This window comes from Panthera leo, chromosome B1 (assembly GCF_018350215.1).
Source record: "Panthera leo isolate Ple1 chromosome B1, P.leo_Ple1_pat1.1, whole genome shotgun sequence".
Taxonomy (NCBI): Eukaryota; Metazoa; Chordata; class Mammalia; order Carnivora; family Felidae; genus Panthera; species Panthera leo.
Genome location: NC_056682.1, coordinates 189,452,600 through 189,461,065, shown reverse-complemented (window position 1 = coordinate 189,461,065; position 8,466 = coordinate 189,452,600). Strand labels below are relative to the sequence as shown.

General features: G+C 37.6%; 1 non-coding gene across 1 annotated transcript; it reads right to left on the bottom strand.

Annotated features, from left to right (window-relative positions):
* Window positions 1-7,761: 7,761 nt before the first annotated feature.
* Window positions 7,762-7,870, bottom strand: LOC122218815. Its single transcript, XR_006202133.1, has one exon. It is a non-coding gene; the product is annotated as a U6 spliceosomal RNA (small nuclear RNA).
* Window positions 7,871-8,466: the final 596 nt, after the last annotated feature.

Sequence of the window (8,466 nt, the reverse complement as noted above, 5' to 3'; positions counted from 1 at the left end):
AATGAAGTTCAGGATAAGTAATCTTAATAGGAATGATCTTATAACCAAGGAGACTGATCTATCTAGAAGGGTGATGAGAAGGAGTTACTGAGGCTAAGAACATGGTGGGTGACAGGACAGAGGAAGAAGCATTTCAAAGGATCTGAAATGAAAGGGAAAAGATTAGAGCAAGATTGAGAAAATGATGGTATGTGTGGTGGAGCTCAAGCACAGAGGAAATAATTACTTGGCTGTAACCACAGGTCACAAAGACCTGATGTAGGTGTGTTAAGATTTGGGACTAAGCAGACTGGTAACCCACTGAAGGAGTTTGGGGTTGTGGAGAAGAGGTGCTCTTTCTAGCCTTTATCACTGTTGCTCACCATACAGGTATATGCGAATAGGGGCTCTACCTATAAAGGCTCACCATTTTGCTCCTGGAATCCACTCTAATGACTTAATATTCTACAGATTTTTACTGACAGAATTACATTAATACTTTCTACCTTAAGTCCTCTCCCATAGATTGTCCACAATTTGAAAAGCAATGTCCTGATTCACAGTGTTTCGAATTCCACAATTTAAAAACCAACATCCTTAGTGTTTTTCAAGCTTTAATGTGAATATGAATCATCTGAGAATCTTCTTAAACTGCAGTAAGTCCAGGGTGGGGCATAAGGTTCTTTGATCTAACGACTCTTGGGTGAGGCTGATGTTGTAGTCCCTGGAATACAGTTGAGTAGCAACGTCCTGTGCATTGATTCCACACCTGGATGTACAGAGCAGAGTGAATTCAGTGTATTTCCTTCTCTTTCAGTGGTTCTCTTTATTGACTGCCCATAAAAATCATCTGGAAACTTTAAAAAAATGCACTGTTTAGACCCCATCGCTGGAAATTGGGAGTCAATTGATCTAGAATAGGGTGTGAGCATTGAAAGACTGCAACAGTTCCCCTTGTAAGACTAATAATAAAGAGCCATGGTTGAGACTTAGTGTTTTATATGAAAGTCCACCTCTGGATTGCTTGGAGTTAAATCCAGCCACCTTGCCCTCTCCCCTCGCTGCCAGTCTCTCGCCAGCCCCTACTTACTTTGCTCATTAGCCTAGCTCCTGCACAGATGGTGCTTGTGGGCATGCTGATGAGTTCCATCACCATCAGGCTGCTCATTGCCTGAGGGTGCAGCAAATAAATCGTCTGTGCAGGTGTAACAGGGAAAGGAGAAATGTCTTCTCTTGTGATATATTCTATCAAAATCAAAATCACCTCGGCTGACTTGCAAGGAAGTATACTTTATCATATTAATATGAAAGACAGCAAATGACACCTACATATATTTACTTTTCTTTCTTCTTCTTCCTTTTTTTTTTTAAAAAAAAGCTTTCCAGATGTTCAGAAGCTCAGCATTTAATATCCCACCTTTGACCTTTGAGTCTTCTGCCATCTGCCACAGAGGGTGTTTCAGCAAACTAATGGGAAGAGGCATCTGATAACAGATTAACTCAGTTGCGGCACATTTTCATGACCCCATGTCAAGGTAAAAATTTCGGTACTACTAATTAATGAAATAAGTGTTCTCATATATCCACCCCCCCCAAATTCCCGGATAGCGGAATAAGCCTCTTGCCACTGTGTGAGATAGGATTACATCTCATCTCAGCATAGTCACTTAGGTTTTTGTGAAATGACACTTTTTCCCTCTTTCACTGGTGCCAAGGATGGCTTACTTCTCATTTGGAAGCATGACTACATTCGGCCTTTAAAGAACTAAGAAATTTCCAGAAAATGCAACGTCGGTAAGACTAATAAAATATTAATAATGAATATTGAATATTAATATATTAACATTCATGTGTAAGTGAGCTTAATCAATCAATAGAAAAGTAATGAAAAAATTCCCATTTTAGGGAAAAGAAAACAAAACCCTAGAAACTAGAAGAGTGTTGTGTCTTCCTATGATCCTTGCACTTGAACCTGTTTGCTTGGAGCACCTAATGTATTTTAAAAAGTCTCATTGACAGCTCATCATTAAAATTGTCTCATGTTATAACTTCTATTTATTTTTTTAAATGTTTATTTATTTTGAAATATGGGGAGAGAGAGAGAGAGAAAGAAGAGGGAGAGAGAGAGACAGAGACAGAGACAGAGACAGAGACAGAGAGAGACAGAGAGAGGATCCCAAGTAGGTTCTGGCTGTCAGGGTCAGAGCACAAGGCATGGCTCAGTCTCATGAACCATGGAATCATGACCTGAGCCAAAATCAAGAGCTGGACACTTAACAGACTGAGCCACATACCCCATCACTTCTATTTTTTAATCTTTTGGATGAAGTGCCCCTCCTTTTAGGCTGGGAAGTTTTTAAATTCTTCCTTCTTCCTTTCTTTTCCCCTCTGATTATTCATTCTGAGCAAACAGATCTCACCAGGCTTATTATTTGCTCTTCAATCAGCACATGGATTCTTTTCACTTTCACTTGGATGCTAATACAATTCACATCTCCCACATTCAACCTGAGGACAAGTACAATTGCAAATTTTGTTTCTGGATGTAAGAGGAATTTAACCAGTGCAAGGACAGTCAGTGATGGTGTGTACTAATGAATCTCTTGCCAATTGGATGCAAAAAGAATAATTCATGAAATCATAAGTGATTCTTTTGTGATTTGGAAAGTAGTTTCCTGGCAATTGAGTGGGGGTGAAAGTAAAATTTTCAGGTGGGCCTAGGAATAGGATCTCTCAGTTCAGGACTATCACAGAGATGTAAATGCCTTTTTCGTGAGTCTCAAGCCTTATTCTGTTTCAAAGCTTTGACTCTGAGCTACAGACTGGTGGTTCCCCAGTAGGAATGCCTCCTAGACATGAGTGTTGGCTAATATTCTTAGTTTCCAGCTCAATAGCTATTTTGAGTATTTTTAGTGTGACTTGTGCAACTAACTAGTAAATTAGGTGTTGAATGAAGCATTGTTGAGAGCTTATCAATTAATGGTTATCAACATAGTGCATGCCACTAATCATTCATCTAATACTCATAACGACAGGAGGACACTAATGAAATTCTTCTATAGATTTTCAAAATAACTATTTACCTCTCTGCAAAAAGTCTGAAGGAATGTCCTTAGGAAGGACAATTCTCCCTTCTTGTAAACTCTCCCTAAAGACATTATCCTCCTGAAATGGTTTCTAATCCTCTGAATCTCTTTGTAGTGTCCTTTCATCAGCTTGGAGTTTGCTTATTTGTACTAACATATCTTTATACATATAGTTTGAATTAGAGTAAGACTTTGAATCTGGATTTGAAGCTTATTGAATGTGTGTAACTTTGGGCAAGTTTTTTCTTTAATTGTACTTCAGTAAAATGGAAATAAGAAAATATTTTAACTCATAATGCCATAATATTGTTTTAATTATTAAATGGTATGAAGTATAGTAGATACATTGCCTTGTACACTTAATAATCATCAGCTGTGATTATCATTATCATTACCATACTGTGTGTGGCTGTTTTAATGTTTTAACAAGCCAGTATTATTTTGAGACATAGAAATGTAGCAACTTAGGGGCACCTGGGTGGCTCAGTCAGTTAAGTGTCTGACTCTTGATTTCAGCTCAGTTTGATCTCATGGTTCATGAGATCAAGCCCCGTGTCGGTATCCATGCTGAAAGCCTGGAGCCAGCTTGGGATTCTCTCTCTCCCTCTCTCTCTGTCTGTCTCCCCCCCTCCCAAAATAGATAAAGAAACTTCAAAAAAAAAAAAAAAGACTGTAGCAATTTAAAATATTAAGCAAGTAGATTTATTTATATGAAGGGAGATTTCTTCACATGTACAGGTACTAAATGTTTAAACTGTGTTTATCAAAAATGAAAGAAACTGATATATCAATTGATCAATGAATGAATACATAAACGTAACGAGAAAAATGTTAACGTGCTTATCATTACATGCCAAACTTATATCGATTTTCTTGTTCTGAATATCAGGAACTTCCAATCTTTTCTCAGCTAGCTAAGTTCTTTAGGATTCAGATAAACATGATATATGTTAGGAAAGAAAAATATCATTGTTAGAAAACTCTTTGTATTAAAAAAAAAGAGGTATCTCAGTTTTATAGCATTCATGTCAGGATTAGAATACTTGCACCAGAAGCAGGCACACATTTTTCAAATGCCCTGCTTCTTAGATGAAAAGTCTGCAAAGTAATGGCCTCTTTTACCCCCATTCTTCATTCTCCTGATAGGTAAGTTCCTGTAACCTGCTGACACTTGCCTGATTCCCTTCAGTAGTATTTCAAATTTACCAGCTATCATTAATCAATAGGTACCCCCAGTTAAGTGTTCCAAATCATAATGATGGAGAATTCATATTCTTTTAGGACATACCAGATTGGGGATTCATAATACCAGAATGTGCCTGACCCAGGCCCTACACAGGTCACAAAATCTGAGCTTCTTCTATGTTCTGAGTGTCCTACAGAGGGCAATTCTTATGCTCTTAGAGTCCTTGTAATTACTGAGTTGATTCACACCTTTCATTCTCTTCAATTCTAGTTCTCTTCTTTGAGAGATGTCATTGTCATGAACAACAAGACAGCCCATGGCAAAGGCACAATTGCCTCTACCAAAGCTGCCAATACCTAACACCACAAGTTTTGCATCCCTGTGAATGCAACACTGCTGGTTGTACCTTGCATCTCCAAGGTATGGCTAAGAATGTTGAAACAACATTCTCTATTATAAACCTCTGTAAACAGATTGGCTCAGAGGTCAATCTGAATGCTGGTTATTCCACAGTTCTAAGAACCCCTGTCTAATTGTGACCCATAATTTTTAGAACTTTTCTATTTCTTGACTTTCTCTCACTTAAGAATGAATTACTTGTGGGCAGCTTCTTAATCGCTCTTATAATAGTTTCCTAACTTTCACCTTCACTACCACCAATCCCGGCCAACTGGCATACCAGACATTTCTGATTATCAGGGAACATCTAACTGACATTCATTATAGATGTTCCTAAAATTAAGCCACAGTCACATAAATTAGAAGTATCCAAAAGCCCAGCTATCAGTACAATCTTAAACTCCATCAGTGTAATTTGAGTTATAAAATGCACAAACATGAGTGGTGTGGTTATTTATTCATTCTGGTGTGGTGTACCAGAAAGAACATTGAAGTGAAAATCAAGAAATGGATTAGGGCTTGTTGGTCCCTAAATGAGCTTTATAAGCTATAAGCTTGGGCAAGTCTCAAAATTCCTAGCTCATATGAAAAATTAGGGGACTGAACTCAAAATCTCTAAGGTTTCTTCCAAGGTTCCTTTCAGACCCAAATGAAAACACTTTAGTGGAACCTGTTTTGAGAATCAACAGAGAGAAAGTGCTTGACAACAGAACTTGGGCTCTGTCATTTAATACTGGAGCACCAGTTTGCACAATCTGCGTTAGCATACCCAGAAGAGGAAGCCCATCAGGCAGATGTTGTACGGCACACTTTCAGATTTTTGTTTCAAAGCTTGTAGGAGGAAACAGGCTTTAACATTGCTTTCAAGTTATATTTATATCTATTCAGGAGAAAATAGGTCTTCAAAAGAATACTCAAGTCTGAACTGTCACAATGCAATTTAGGAAAGATTGCAAGTAAAATAGTTCAAGAATACAATATAAAGTAGAGAGTCAAATTCAGAGAAGAAAAGAGACATTTACAAGTTTAGCAAGAACACTTGGCCACTATTTATTCAAGGAATATAAATCTTTTGAGAAAACTCCCACTGAGATTCAAATTATATAAGGAGAAAGAAGGAGAATATATGAGTTATTTAAGGCAGTGTTACAAAGGTAAAAGCAAATGGCAGTACAAAATGGCGGTGTTGGTAATGGTATTATGTAGGTTATGTAATTTTTTTTCTAGCCTCTACTACTAGATTTGAAAGTAAAAGTGTAATTACAATTCGAGTTGAAGAATGAGAAAATTTCCTACCTGGAAAAAAGATTAATCTCTCTTTAATTGACTCTTTGATCAGAATAAAGATTTATAAGGAGAAAATGCAATATGCCTCTGATAAGGAATTAGGAATGATGAATGGGGGAGTCATTAGCATTATGGGGATTCCAGGAAAGCATATGCTTCATGATGAAGTAAACTTTATTGGAGCAAGATAATTGAAGAAGTGAACTTGTTGGCTAGATTTGAATTTATTTGCAAAGTACTTCTTAAACTTTACAGTAACAAAATCCCAGTTCTCACGTTGTTACAACAACAATTTAAAACAAGTTCATCTTGTCTTTATTAGGTACTTGACAAAAGCTCAGGGTAGCCTGTAACGCTCCGTAAAAGCAGGGAGAATTTTGTTTATATTTTCCATAAAGGTCTCAGCCCACTATGAATGCTAAGTGGATGCTAAATCCTAGTCATGAAAATGCCTCTCTAATGAGTACTAAAGAATTCCCAGAGTAAGATAATGTCTTTGTAACCAGTGTCAAAAATCAACCTTTCTTGCTTTTGCAACAGAATTGTTCTCAGAAGCTCTCTGCCCATCATCTTTTATCATCCACAGACCAGGTATTCAGTAAATGTGGATTAAATTAATTAGAGACTTTTGTTGAAATTAGATGGTCCAGCAAAGAGAAGTCTTAGTAGAACTCAGATTTCCAGCTCTATATTAGCATAATGAAAAGTTGTGTGTGTGTGTGTGTGTGTGTGTGTGTGTGTGTTTAATGTTATGGCAAAATAATAGTAAAACTCCAGCTTCAGATTCATGGACAATCATTACAATCATTCCCCTGCACACAGTCTCAACTCGCACCCCCCCCCCCCACCTTTTTGTTTCTTTATTCTACTCAATTTACAATGCTAGCCCTGGTTAAATTTTACCTTGCATCTTCACCAACACAGCTAAATATGATTGGAGACTAGAAGCTATGCTGGCTGGTCTCATTTTAAATTCATGATCACTAACATCAAGTGGGCCCTAATACTGCCCAGTGATCAGAGCACATTTTCCTGGTCTAATGGTTTCCCCTCTCTCCTAGAAAACTATATCATACTTTGTTTTCTCTCTTCAAGCATCCCACATAATGGCTCCCAATCTTATTTTCTGCTGATGACCTTGTATGCTGTTTCACTTAGAAAATTAACAACAGTCTCACCATTACATGTCCTCACAAAGTGGCATCAGTTCAACATATTCTACCATCTCTCCTAACACCGGTGGTAAAATTTCCCCTCAAGGACATTGCTCTGGCATTTCTCTCTCAATCCTGCAACATTTTTTTTCTCTCTCTATTGCATCATTCTTATCAGCATACAGAGATATTGTTACTTGTCCCATCTTAGAAAACAAAAACAAAACAATACAAAAGTCTCTCTACTTCTCTTCATCCTGCTCATCCAGCTGTACTCCCTCTTTCTCTTTGCCTTATGACAGCAAACCTCCTTGAAAGAACTGTCTATGCTTACGTCTCTAACTCCTCTTCTCCATTTTCCTTTGAACCAAGTCCAAAGAGGTTTTTGCCTCTACCACTCCTTGGAGCTACTTTGTAGAGGTCACTATGACTTTCATGTTGTGAAGTCCACTGATCAATTTAGTCCTCCTCTGGCTTGACCTGCCAGCATCACTTGACTGTCACCCCATCCTTCATCTTTATTTACTTTCTTCCTTTGCCCTGACTCTCATCACGTCACTTCTATTTCATGGGCCTTTCTTCCTCAATCTTCTTTCCTGGTTTATTCTCTTCCTTCCAGTCGCTTAAAGTAGGAGTGTCCCAGGGCATAATCTCTAGGACTCTTTCTTGGTAGTCACTGATGACTATCAAATATCAGTCTCTGTCATCCTTAAAAAGGGGACATACTAATCTTCTCTATTTCGTTCCAGTTTTAGTGTATGTACTGCCGAAGTGAGTGCTCAAATGTCTGTCTCTGGAATGACAATCTTACCTAACTCCAGACTCATACACAGAACTGCCCACTGGATATGTCTATATATGTGTCTAATTGGCATTTCAAACTTAACATCCCACAAACTGAAGTCTTAATTTCTGTCACTTCTGCTCACTGCCAAATCTGCTTGTTTAGTTTCCTGAACAAAAATTTTGGAATCATTCTTGACTGCTCTATTTATCTTGCACTGCACAGTTAATCCATTAACAAAATGTGTTATCGCTACCTTAGAAACATATCCAGAATATGACTCCTTCTTTTCACTTTCATGTTTAACTTCCCTGGTCCACGTGCTTTACTCTTATGTCAGGATTATTTATCCAGCCTCCTAACTAATTCATCTAGTTTTACTTTTATCTGCCCTATATTCTTAATACAGCAAGAAGAGTGACCCTCTTAAAATTTAACACAGATCATGACTCCAATAATAAACCTGTAATAAATACTGTTATGGCTATCTATTACTGCATAACAAATTAAAGTATCATGGTTTTTAACAATTTTTTTTTATTATCTCTCCTGAATCTCTGTGTTGACTGGTCTTAGCTGAGTGGCTCTGAT